A 13737-nucleotide genomic window follows, 5' to 3' on the forward strand; every position below is an offset into this window, starting at 1 on the left:
TTTCAATCCTCCTCTGTTCCAGAGCCGTCTGCAGACCAGATAGTGTCACAGGTGATCTCAGAACACGGCGCCATTAGCGGCCTCGTAAGTCGCCGGAATGTATGCCTCGATGCAGCAGTGGAAATGGCGCAGATGGCTGCCTAATGTGTTCTTCCTACAAAGATGTGAAAAGTAAGAAAATACATGCTGTGTTGTGGATTGCAAGAATGGAGACAGAAAGTTAAAGGTATGGGATGGGACCGTTTGTGAGCTTCATGGAACCAAACTGCACAAGGACGTGCTGCCCCTGTCTATGCCTGTTCGCCATCCACCCTTTAAGAACGGGCGAACGCAACAAGCATGTTCGCCAGCACTAGATAGCCAAATAGAAAGAAAGGTTTCGATCTTGAAAAACGTGCAAAGTTAAGTGCACAATATAGCTGCATGAACAAGCTGTTCTGCCACCGAAATCGTCCCTTCGTGCTTTCATTTGCTGTGCAGTGTGCTGAGACCCTATCGCTGATAAGTTAAGGTGTGCAGCCATTCATAAAAGGAGCGCCTGAGGCCAAATTAGGAATGAAAAAAAAAGACGACTTACGCGCCTACATACCACTACTGCATATTGTGCAATGCATAGCCGTGCGAGTGGACAACGCTTACAGTCAGTCCGTCTATTACACGCCGCCTTGGTGCTACTGCTGAACTTCACTCCAAGTAGCGCAGTTTTCGTGGACCACAAAAGGAGCCGCAAGCTTTTGCGTTACAGCTGCTATGCTCGGTGGATGTCACTTCCTCGCGGTCCATGCGAGACAGTCACTAAAAGCGACTCTGGCTCAGAGTGAAGCTGATTACTTACCACCAACCAGACCTCGAGCACTTTCATGTCCCCAAATAGAGCACGGAGCTACCAAAATTTTTATATGTGAAGCTGACATAATTGTGAACTACGCGCAGCATGAACGTGTTGCCATGCACACGCTATAACAATTATATCGCGGAATCCTTGGAAACGATTGCATGTGACCTTGTGAAGGCTGCTTGATGCATAGTACTGCTTACATGATTAGGTAACATTTGTGTGTCTATTTTTGTCGCCTTTCTGTGTTTAGCAAACCAGCAGAAAATATTTTAGGTTTCCTAAGCACCTTTAACAGGTTGTAAACAAATGCATACGATGTGCACGTGAGCATTTTAGACCGGTGTCTGCATGCATGTACACAATATAACAACGACCTGTGCTGCCACAGGAGCCTTACACCTTGCCGTTTTAGATAATAACAATAAAAAACGTTAAGCAAAGCCTTCAGCGGATGTAAAGACAAGCATTCAGACGATCCACCCATTGCCTCGAACAGGAGGAGAGCTCAGCGGCTCTCGCGACATGAAGCCAGATTATGTTTTCACGCCTAAAGTGATCAAATGAGGATTCTCACATGTCCTTCGAAGCTTTGGACCAACCACAGTGTTGCCTTCCCACTGCTTTACAACCCTATCAGCCAAACCGAAACATCAGACGCAGGAGCCGTCGCAACGAGACACACACCGAGCAGTCAGGAGGTGTGTAATGGCAGCCCCATGATACAGCACTGTAAAGCACCCATACACACCTAGTGCACATGTCATTAACATGAAGCCAATGCTCGGAAACTTCTCGGTGCAACAGAATACCTGCAACTTTGAGCAGCTGTATAAAAAGACATACGACACATGCATTGAAAGCATGTGGCAATTAACACAAGATGGTATTAGTAAAAAAAAATTGACACATCATCATATTATCGAGTGTAGATGTAAACAAGAAATGCACCATAGGAATAGTGTATCATATTCTAGGATGGCTGATAGATACTGATAGGCGAACACGAGTCTTGAGGAGCGTCCCTCATCAGCCACTTTCCTTTCCTTTCTTTACTCCTTCAGTAGCAACAGCACCCCTGGCTTTCCTTGCCGCCTCTTCAACTAAGCTACCAGCGCTCCCCACGTGCCGAAGAGGGGATGGTGCTACCGTGTGGCACACAAAACACAGGGACATTCGCCGCAGCCGGACACTGCCGTAACCACTTCTACTGACCGCCACTTTGAAGAACAAAAAATTAAGAGCCGGTTACTGGCCATGCTAATGAACTGGCGCCTCGGGACCTGTGTTGTAGGCTTCGTGCGCATTACGCAATGCCTGCAACTCACGCAGTGCTGTCGACTCGTTTGTCATAGCCAGAGTTCTTTGACATTAGCAGTTGCATAACATCCCATAGGATCCATCAAGAAACGACGGTTTGATGTGGCGAAAATTCTTGTGTATACAAACTGCTGCTCCGCTCGCGGTGAATAATGCATACTGTGTTTAAGTGTGTTTAAGTAATTCTTTTGGTTTTATTCTTTGGTATCCGTGCGCTGCTAACATTGTATAAGTTTATTCTTTTGGTTTTCTTCTTTGGTATCCGTGTGCTGCTAATATTGAATAATTTTATTCTTTTTTGTTCTGTAACAATGCAAGTTCACTCCTGCTTGGGCCAAGCAGTGGCCTGCAGTATTATGAAATAAATAAATAAATAAATAAGTTGCAAACTTTGAAATTATCGGTAAACACACATCTGCCTGCCAACAACATTTAGAGAGGCATTAAAAAAACTCCGCACAGTTCGACAGATAAATGACGAAATAAAAGAACCAGAAAAGCAAAAGCTTTTCAGAAGAAAATGGCAACATTCTAAAACAACAAAAAGATCCTCAGCTGTTACAAATTATAGACCAATAGCCTTGACCAGAGGCCTTTACCAGTATGCATTTAATAAAAGTGGTTCTGCCTCTCTATTTTTTTTTATCTTGAAAAGTGCTTGGACACACTTGACGTTGTGACAACTTGAGAGATCTTATCTTGAAAAGTGCAAGACACAACTTGAAGTCGCGGCATCCTGCAGAGTCTGTCAAGTTGCAGGATAGGTGGGAATATGTTCCACATTTAGCAGAGCTACCAGACTCGCCACACTTTCCGAGTCAGGGTGGAAATGCCCTAGCAAGAGTTTCTGTGCAAGAGAACAACATCCCCTAGGGTGACGTACTGAGCTGTACTATACTACTTATCCGGAAAATGATTCACTGCATGCTGCCATTCCAGCCTTGGTGTTTTATGCTGTTTTTTATGTGGATGATCTCCAGACCAGCTTGCACTCCTGCATTTGGTTGATACGTGAGGGACAGGTGAAGGCGACGATTGACCTGCTTACGAACTAGGCCGATGAGAATCTTTTCCTTTTTAATGCTGCAAAAACCACCTGCACACTTTTCTTACATAAATGAGGTACGGTACCGAGGTCTTCCATCTCTCCTGATAGGCAAAAATTCAATTTAATGAGACAGCAACAATTTTTAGGCATCATTTTAGATGAGAAACTTGCAATCCTATCCCATATCAAATACGTAAAAGGAAACTATAAAAAAATGATTATTTTAAAAACCCTGTCATGCCCTTCGAGGGCTAGCGATACAAAATGCCTGCTAGAATTGTAACGTAGTCTGCTTCTTTCAAGAATACAGACTATGAATTCATAGTGTACCAATCCATGAGAAAATCCATCTTAAGACTCCTCAATCCAGCATATCAATGTGCATTTGTTTGTCTGCAGGCAGCTTCAGAACTAGTCCAGTTCAGAGCTTACTCATTGCTACCAATGTGTGGAGTCTATAGAAACAGCAAGCATATCTATAGATGATAAACACTCTCAAGGTCAAATTGCTTAGGGATCACCTGTTCAGGCTGTATGCGAGAGAAACCAACTTACCAGCAGCCTTTCCTCCCGCACGTGAGAACTCAAGCTGATCAAACTGATGTGCCCCTTGATGACTGCCCCACTAAATGCATGGTTTCTTCCATGGTTCCATGGTTTCTTCAGCTTACTGAATGTGATAAATCGTTTCTGGCTGTTCCTCAGAGGAATAGCCCCCTGCAAGCTATCCAACAGCTATTTCTGTCCCTTCAAGAAAAACACAACTGTGAAGAGTTTTACCCCAATGGATCCAAATGCACAGATTCTGTTAGGTGCACGATTGTTGGAATGACACTCTCGTCAACCAAAACCATAAGCAAGGACGCTACTGTCTTCGCTGACGAAACATTTGCAATCCTCACGGCTGCATTAAAATATTTCAGAAAACAAAATAACAAAACCTGTCAAATACACAGACTTGCATAGTGTTGTCTCAGCCCTCTGGATTACAGGAAAAAATAAGCATGCCACTTTCAGCACAGTGCTTGAGTGTATCATGGAGTCGTTGAATAAGGCCTGCAAATAACATTTTCTTGGGTCCCAAGACACTAACATATGGAAATGAAGCTGATAAGGCGACAGCATCCGAGCCCAAAACATGGGACCTGTGGATATTACCCACATTCCCAACAGATGCCACATTAAACACAAAATAGCTGAAATGTGGCAAAGTGCAAGGGATAAAGAAACAGACAACCCATGTGCTCAATTATCAAGCCTTATGCAGGTGACTGGAAGGAACAGCTTAAAAAATGCTTTGTTCAGTGGCTTTGACAATACAGAGGACATGATTAACATTGAATGTACTCATATCTATTCGTGTAAACCTCTGCCCTGTATGTGATAAATGTGAGCACAGCCACTTTGTTGTGCATGCCCTCATTCAGTGTAATTGATGCAAGAACAACCGGAGAGCACAAATTCCAGAAGTCTACAAACAGTGCAGCCAACTTAACTTCACCCTAAATTCTGTTTCACCGGATTCATTAATCCCACTATCAAGAATGCCCACCTTTTAAAAAAATTGGTGTTCTACTATTGGCCTCTTTTGAGTGAACAGTTATGATCCAGGAATTTTGTGCTATCTAAATAAACAGTGCACAATTCTGAAGTTTTTCAATTTTTGCACGCAATTTTACATTAGGGTTTACTATATTCATCACTTGCTATAAATCTCATCCTGAGACCATCCATTGTCCCTGGCGCTATTTGGCCTCGATGCACTTGTGCCAATAAACACCATTAATCATTAATCATCACTGCATCCTCATGCGCCTTTTCGACCTCGTGACACGTCAGACGCCATGGTGCAGATCAGAGGGCAATGTAGCGGGATCGGATCGCGGCCGTGAAAGCCGCATTTCCATAGAGGCGAAATTCAGAAACGCCCGAATGCTGCGAAATTCAGCACACGGAAAAGAACCCAACAACCACGGCCACATGTTAGGCCTAGAAAACGTTCGATTTTCGCGCACGGCCAGTAGTGCAAACAAGGCATCAGCAGCTTGCGTTCCATTAGCCTGAAAAAAAAATGCCATGGAGCGATCGCCGACTCAAACCCAGGCACTAGCGGCTTTTGTTCGATAAGCCTAAAAAGAAAAATGCCGTGGAGCGCACAACGGCGGCAGTTCGCAACGCATCACGCTCGATCATCACACGCAAGCAAAAACGCGCTTCGAGATATTCAGTTCCCCCAATAAAAGATTAGAAAAACTGCTTTAGCCGGCGCTTACATTGTGGGTGGCCAATACCAGGAACGGTGTCGAAGTGAGCCGCATTATCGAACATGACTCCACACGAACTGCAACAAAAGAATGGCCCTCGCGTGGGCCTTCATCCCTTCATAGACAAGCGTCAGGCCGTGACGTCACGGAGATGCGGCGGCGCTGGAGTCAGCAGTGACTTTCATTGTGTAGGCAAAAGGCGGTACCGTGTGCCTTGGGTATGCCACACTTGCGCCTTTTTGAACCTCATTTCGCAATATTCCGGCGAGTTGTGCGGGTGGTTGAACCGCAATGCTGAAGAAAGGCAGCGGCACAAGCTTCCACAAGTTTATCGCATTTAGATATGGGTCGAAGCGATGCGCAGCGGCCGTGGAGCGGGAAAAGTTCGGCGACGGATTGGCTGCGCGGTTAGTATTGCATTTCTGCATCGAAATATGATAGTTTGCGCCTCCTAATCCGCATGTTTGCTCTTCAGTCACGCGGCGAACAGTGCGAGAATCAACGTCTGCAGCTAGTTCGCGTTCTGTTGGGCTCTCATTATGAGAAGTCTGAACACGACATTCCGTGTGGGTGTGACCGTAAATTGAATGCAGGGGACCGTTTTCAGATGACAATCACCCAGACTACGTCCCGGGCATCTCTTCTTGCTAAAAAGAAAAACAGTTGTTGCCAGTCGCCTTCAGCATTCATCGGGCCACTAAGCGCGACGTTTGAAGCAGCACTGTAGTCTGGCAGTATGTACATACGACGCGTAGTTCTTCCCTATTTTCACTTCCACGAGCTTAAACTTACGTACGTTTTTTCAACCCCTATCCTAGAAAACGATTAAACGTCGCAAAGATATCAGCAAAATCATGCAGCCTTCTTTCCCATATTACCTGAATTTTACAATTACTGGTCAATCAGAACCTGGCGAAAAGAGCAAATACCAGACCAAAAACCACTTATCAAGCAGAATGACTTAAAATATTTAGCTCTGCAGAGCGAGCGTAACTTCGTTCTAGCTCGAGATAGACTTCTATCCATTCCCCTGTGCACCTCTCTTAAAGCCAAGCGAACAAAAAGAGCATTTTTTCAGACATTACCAGTGAAGGATAAAACATAAGTTCGCTGCACACTCGACAAAGTTCCAAACTGAAAGACCGCATTTGCATGACTTATTCAAGCTGCATGACTTCAGTGTCCAGTAGTGCTGGAGCGTAAATTGCTGGGCTAGTTGGTTCATAATGTTGTCAGGGTGGAACCAGCGGAACACAGAAGAAGGACAAGAAAAAAGGAGGAACACACACCACACCGCTGTAACACACACCAGCGGTGTGGTGTGTGTTCCTCCTTTTTTCTTGTCCTGCGTCTGTGTTCCGCTGGTTCCACACAGTAGTGCTCGGCGTTCTCCGCACTGAAGTGGCTGGACAGGAGCAGGCACATCACAAAGGTTCATCATGTGAAAAAAGCAGCCTCGCGTCGTGCATCCCGTCGTCCTTCTTGCACTTAGCGATCGGGTATGCTGTATCGGCCCAGATGTTAAGACTGCAGACGATTAGTTTGCCTCCATACCTCGTGCTTTCTCGGTTTCATTTAGTAGTCGACCACCGAAGCCGCGCCGTTGCTGCGAAATATAGGAGCGGAGAAGGAAGCCGATGCAGCGCTTCGCCAGGTAATTCCGTCTGGCAAACAGGTTGAAAAAGTGCTGAACTGCTCTTCGGTCACCAACAGAAATGCTTCTAACCACAAGCGACGCGCATGCTTTGAAATATTCGCGTACGCGAGTTGGTTTCGAACATAGAGTTTCTTACTATTACCTAGAGGGAAAGCTGGCGCCCCTTCTATGGGAGTTTGCGTGGAGCCCCCTCGAGACCACTTCAGCCACCATGGGCGCTCAAAGCCTCGTGGGGCGGTGAGCTACCGACTCTTGGAGGAAGGAAAATTTGAAAATTTAGAGGAAAGGCCGCCACGTGACATTTTGTGAAGCAGGAAACAAGCTCGGCGCCATCTTACTCCAGCGGGCTCTTATGTTTACATTTCGCCGCCGCGCCGTTGCGCGCGCGTTTCAAATCCAAAGAAGGAGCGTGCTACCGCATGGGAACAGACCCCCGCGCGAGTGGCGCTTGGCTGCTTGCCAGTTTAGGGTGCCCTATGCTGGTGTTCGTCAGCAGAAAAATCAATAAAGCGGAAATACCCGTGTGAGACAGGCGGCTACTTCCAGTTACTGCGTCGTATTCGTGCTGTCTCCCACTGCTCGGCTCTGGGCACAATTAGTAGCAGCCGGGAAAAATGCTTATCTCAACTCCTGCAAGCGACTGCAATGTACCGACTGCAGAACTACAACTTTTGGCCAAAAAATAATAAACAAATAAAGCTGTTTGATAACTAAAAATGTCTTAACATTCAATATCTTGTCTAATGATTGCAACAAACGAGCAGAAAAGCATGTAAGTGCAAAGTTTGCCCAAAATAAGAGATGGCTAGCTACCCTATTGGCCAAGTAATGAACACTACAAAAACTAATATTTCGTAATTAACAGGCGCACTATTAAAACAAAATATGTTTTCAAAAAAAATTTGTTCCCTAGATACTTTGAGCTTTTTTAATGGCATTTTGAAAAAAGAAACCTTTTATTGGCGTCGCGTGCTGTTGCGATTTCGCTACTATGGGTTTTGCACACTGCGTTCGCGCGAAAGTCGTCTGCGCACACACGAACAGCGTTTTCGGAATGAATCATCTCAGTAATGCCACTCCGTCTTCCTGAAAAACTACGACTGTCTCGCAACAAGTAGCTCACCGCCCCATGATGCTTTGAGCGTCCATGGTGGCTGAAGAGCAGCGCCGCCAGCTTTCCCTCTAGGTAAGAAACTATGGTTTCGAAGGCAGCATCACTTGGCGCGGAGTGGGCATGCTACGTTTTTGCCTACACCCCGCGTCGCTGCCGACCGCAGCGCCACCTTTGTTTACAAACAGTTACAATAGCAACGCCAAAAGGTTTGTGTTTGAAGCAAAGGTTTACAGTGGCAGGGCGCTGCGATCACGCTGCCCAGACATCTGGAGGTGGGAGTACGAAAAAAAATGATGCGCTCACAGCACGGTATCTCTAGCGGCGGATATTCTGCGTGGTGGCGACGAATGAAAAATAGACGCGGTCAGCAAGCAAGGGAAATAAACATTGGTTTTGAGAAAGTGAAATACTTAGCACCTGTCGCGGTCATGGAAGGAAAAAAAAACTAGGAGAGAGCGTGACGTCATAATCTTGAAGCCTAGTCATAAAAAATATAATAGGAAACATCATAGAAAATAGGCCCTCACGTGACAGGGCAGCGGTAACTTAGCCGAATTTCGGTTTCGCTCTCTCGCTGTGTTGCGTCGGACGACCAACACAGCTGCGCTCGAATTTGAAGCGCACACAGGCCATGGAGTTTGGAGATATGTATGTGCCCAGAGGCCAGTGCCTCAGTGCGCCCGTGTGTTTCGCGAAGTGCGGCTGGGTCGTCTGAGCTGCGCAATGAAATGCTGCGTGCCTCCGGGATGCAGGACCCGTTCGGAAGAGCGCCGTCCTCGGGTTTCGTTCTATCGGTTACGATCGTTTTTGGGCGGATCCGCCAGCGAGCGAACCGCTCGCTTTCGGCCTTCGCTCGGGCGTGGGGCGGAATGGGTGTTGTACGATCATTTTGGAGCTGGCGGACGAGGCGGATGGTTTAAAGCGTTCCGATTGGCGCGCCCGGGATTGCCGTCTGTCCAATAGCATGCTCCTGTTGGCAACCTAGACGGCGCGAAAACGTGGTCTTTTTTTGCTCCTCGGCGACCGGCACATAGGCTGAACTTCGGCATAGCCATGGCGTGGTTTTTGAAGTTCTTGCTCTTGTACGCGGCTCTCGTCAGCTACCACATGAGTAGCTCGGCTGTAGAGGTTTTGACTGCTTACATGGGCAACACAAACAGGGTGAACTGGCCATTAGTCGCGCAGTTCGTCGCTGCCGACGCAGTCATTCAGCAGCAGCGTAAGCGTAGGCGCAAGCCTATACGACGTTGCGTAGGGTTCTCTGTGCTGCTGAATGATAGCAGTTATGTCGGGTGAATATGACTGTTATTATTTTCAACTGGTAACTGTCTGTGCAATCAAACACATGCTTTTAGTGAGTTTCCATTGTTTGCAGAAGCAAACCGACATCCTGAGTGGAGTACTTTAACACAGACGTTGGCTGCCTACCTACAACATAACTGCAAGTTAAAAAATAATGGTGCATTTCATGACAATGGTTTGCTAGATTTGAGGATGGTGACCTTGTGGAACACACATCAAACATCTGAACAAGATGAAATTGCTGTGACTGAAATTTTATGATTCTGGTTCACATACCGCGTACCTCATGTATAGTAGGATAAAACTTAAAAGAAACAGCAGTTGTTAGCACTCGGTCATGGCCCGAGGCATCCTGTATTACTCCACTAACCAATAACAGTAAACAAAATAAGTTGTTCGATGTTTGACTTTATTAATCTATCCAGGTATCAGAATTCTAGAGCTTATCATTTTTTCTTGTAATAAGCTTCTTATGGTAGTATACAATAAAAGTTTTAACAGCGGACTATTTTTTTGGCGCGGAAGAATTCTGTGCGGCGGTCCAGATGGCAGAGCTTCACTGCAGACTTAAATTGAATCTGACTATAGTGTTCGGTGATAACATGTTCTGACAGCCAAAAACCAAAACTGAACATTGGTTGTTGGCTGAGCTTAGATGCCAATTCAATGCAAACAAAAATATTTGTTGTAGGAATAGATACGCATAGTTAACATGAAACAAAAAGAGACAACCCGCAACAAACACCTCACTGATACTGCCAACTGTCCAAAGCAATATTACGAACAGTGTATGCTGGACTGTCCTACACAAGAGGTGACGTAGAGCAGATGCCTCTGTGTGCTCTTAGATAAAAGGGAATAGTACCGAGGCTTAGTCCATGCTACTGCTTCTGACGTCAAGGTGACCTTGACAAGATTGGTTGTTGCATCTGTAGAGAGGGCATCTGCTGCTGCTGATGTGGACTGCTTGTTCACAGCCTTTAACAATGCTCTGTCATAGTACGTTAAAGAACCCCAGGTGGTCGAAATTTCCGAAGCTCTCTACTACGGCGTCTCTCATAGCCTTAGTCGCTTTGGGACGTTAAACCCCATAAACCAAACCAAACCAAACCAGATCATTTTTGCCCAGCTTGGTTCTTCAGCTGTGGGAAATCCAGCATCACCTGTATATCATTCTTCTTGTGTCCCTGTTCACTCCCGCCGCACCTCAACTCTATCCACATCATAGTATGTGTGGTCAAATGACATCAAACACGCCACTGTCTCTCATTAAAGAAAAGGTGTATGTGTATGTGTGTATTATGCATGCATGAAAAAATCAGCATATTTTAGCATGTTACCATCAGATATGAATGCATCTATACATGAGGAAATTACAATGTTCCCAACCTTTACTAATATGGAAGATCAGTGTTAACTGCAGGTGTTTACAATATCACAGAAAAATGACGACGCAATAATACTGATTTCTTTTCTGATTTTTTTTCGTCATGTTTTTCACACCATTACGAAAATTGAAATAGAAATACTACTCAGTGGCTTCAAAGCGGATATGGTGCGCATCACTGTACTAAAGTGCACGCTTTTGTTCTGCAGTGACAGTGGGCAGGCCGCTTCCTTTTACCAGTGCTTCCTGAGGTGGCATTGCAGTGAACATTGTGCAAACCAGTATGCAGCATAGTAAACAAGTGTGGAAAGTTCTGTTGAGAGCCAATCAATGTTGACATGCACAGAAACAAGGTGGCGTATTGTGCGTATGACCACAAAGCATTCTTAACTGTCCCATGAATTTAAAACAAAGTGGTTGCTCCATATTTCAGAAAAGTATACATGTGCCATCCTCATTAATCCATACATAATTAGATAAGGGAGTAAGTACACTGGCCTAGAGGTTAAGGAAATGCAAGAACCGATTTGGAAAGTTTACATAGCAAATATTGGCGGAGACTAGGATAGAATGCTTTGTATAGTCAAGGGAACGGGAACTGCTTCATATTTTGCAGTTACCTCAAACAAACACAATCATATGAAGCAGAATGCGAAAAAGTTAATTTTCAGAAATAAGAGCTATGATGTCTCAGGACAGAATGAATTCAAAAATAAGCCATTGAAGTATGTGTGGGCCATAGATGCTTAAGTTCTCCAGTAAAGCTCTACAGCAATCTTGAAGGTACGTCCTTTCTGATCAGTAAATAATAATATGAGAAATTTTAAGGGCAACTCTGATTCCCAAAGCAGCAAGCAAAAGAGAGAATCTGTATTTGTTAATCGATATCCGCACCACTTGTTATATATAGAATAATGTCGTACTAGTTACTAATTACCAATTTCTTAGCAAAATACCCTTATTCCACTGCCAGTCTGGGTTGCAAGGAAACGAATTAACTGAGCCATCAGTAGTCATAAGGAAGTTGGAAAAAAACCAAGTTGAAGTCAGGCCGAAGGATGACGAAGAAAAACAGAAAGGCAGTGATGACTTTTGTCTTTTATTGCTATATCTTTGCTGCAATCTGATGATGAGAGCTTTTAAGCTCAAACAATTGCCCAGTTAATACTATCCTAAGTACATGTGACTATATACAAGTTACATGCATAAGCATACACATGTAGAATTCTCACTGAGCCACATCATGAAGTCAGTGTGTTGCTCAGCTGAGCAGAACAGACAAGCACAAAGAGAAGCCTGGTCAACAACAGGTGGGTGCACTAATGCATGTTTAGCTTTAAAGTGAGCGAATGTAGGTAGCTAGAGCTAGCTTGTGCAAAGTTAGCCCAAATGCTACTATTGTGTAAATCTGCCCCAATATAGTTTGAAATAAATTATGAACAAAGTTCTCAATGAACACGTTATGCATAAGAGAGCATTGTACTGGTTTGCCGAGGTGACCACTATATCAGATCTATATCAGGCACTGTATCAGATCTATTTGTTTTCATATTTATCACGCCTCAGTGGTCCTAAATGACGTTAGTTTAGTAGCGAGCTTTAAAATGGTGTGCCAGGTAGGAGCTCAGTGAGTTCGTAATTTATAGCATGATTTCTGTAGTAACCACTTCGAAGGACAGTAAGATACACAGCCTTGTGGGATGCAAGACCGTTACAGCCTTCTGTGGCACGAACAAAAACGAATCTTGAAATTCAGTGGCATATGAGCTAAATGAGGCACAAGAGTGTTAGTGCACCTAGTGCACGAGAGACTACAAGTTGGGACTGATTAGTTGGGGACGTGTTGGTAAGGAGCAAAAAAAACCTGCATAAGATGAAGACATTCAAATATGCACTTTTAGTGCTGTCACACTGGACCTTCAAAAATGGCCTGAGAAAATAAAACAAGCGGCTCAGGACTGAACTAATTCAAGGATTCTAGTTAAATTAGATTTGTGCCATGTGCCATTAGAATACCCAAGTTGATGACACACAGGGGAATTGAATGCAAGTAACTTGGAAGACGGTGATACTAACAACACGTCATGGTGTAAATATCCTAGGTTGTGGGTGGGTGCATGATGATTATTAGGTATTTGAACCAGTATACAGTGAATATACCTTTATCGAAAGTCCTTATAAGTTGGCAAAATGTAATGCTGACAATAAAAAACAATATTACTGCATTCTTAGTAACATTAGCAAACAGGACAATCCAGGGCATGCTAATTGTTGTTTTGAACTGAAATGCTGGTATTGATTGCAATATGGCACACCCCATATGGCTGTCAGTGAAGGCATATGACAAAACACTGAAGGGACGGTAATAATGCAAGTAATGAAAAGCTGAGGCCCAAAGGAGTTCCTTGGCGGACGTCCGAGATTGCAGGAAAAGGCAAGATACATAAGAATTGGCAAGGGAAATCTGCCGAAGGCTGGCTGTTTAAGCTTGGATCCAGTTTAGAGCTATTGGATGCAAGTTAAAGCACAAGAAAACCAGCCTCACATAAATAGGGGATTCGCATGCTTTTTCAAAGCAAAGAACAAAAGCATCATAGGGGGATGTTGCAGTCAAGGTGCATGTCGTGAAGAACAAGAAAAAGTTGGCTATTGCAGAAATGTCTTCTAAAAGCTTGCCGATTTGAATCAAACAATTTAATGGGCCAAAACAATCTAGCAGGGTCAAGAGTATGAAATGTGTTTGGTGATTTGCAGCACATGCCAATAACACAAATAGGGCCATAGGTGCTGGGTGATGAAGGATTAAAAAC

The 13737-nt window shown here is 44.6% G+C and overlaps 1 protein-coding gene across 4 annotated transcripts in view; it reads right to left on the bottom strand.

The window, feature by feature from the left end:
• Positions 1–13737, bottom strand: part of LOC149356976 (uncharacterized) — a 592868-nt gene continuing 579131 nt past the window's right edge. For 2 of the 4 annotated variants that reach the window (XR_016291745.1, XR_016291754.1), the window contains 2 exons: positions 5477–5544; positions 1–154 (listed from right to left, as the gene is read on the bottom strand). The gene's annotated coding sequence lies outside the window, so the exon portion shown is untranslated. The remainder of the gene's footprint in view (positions 155–5476; positions 5545–13737) is intronic. The other 2 variants (XR_016291746.1, XR_016291755.1) reach the window with 1 other exon arrangement.

The sequence above is a fragment of the Amblyomma mixtum genome, chromosome 3 (assembly GCF_055824585.1).
Source record: "Amblyomma mixtum isolate Tamu chromosome 3, ASM5582458v1, whole genome shotgun sequence".
NCBI classification, from domain to species: Eukaryota; Metazoa; Arthropoda; class Arachnida; order Ixodida; family Ixodidae; genus Amblyomma; species Amblyomma mixtum.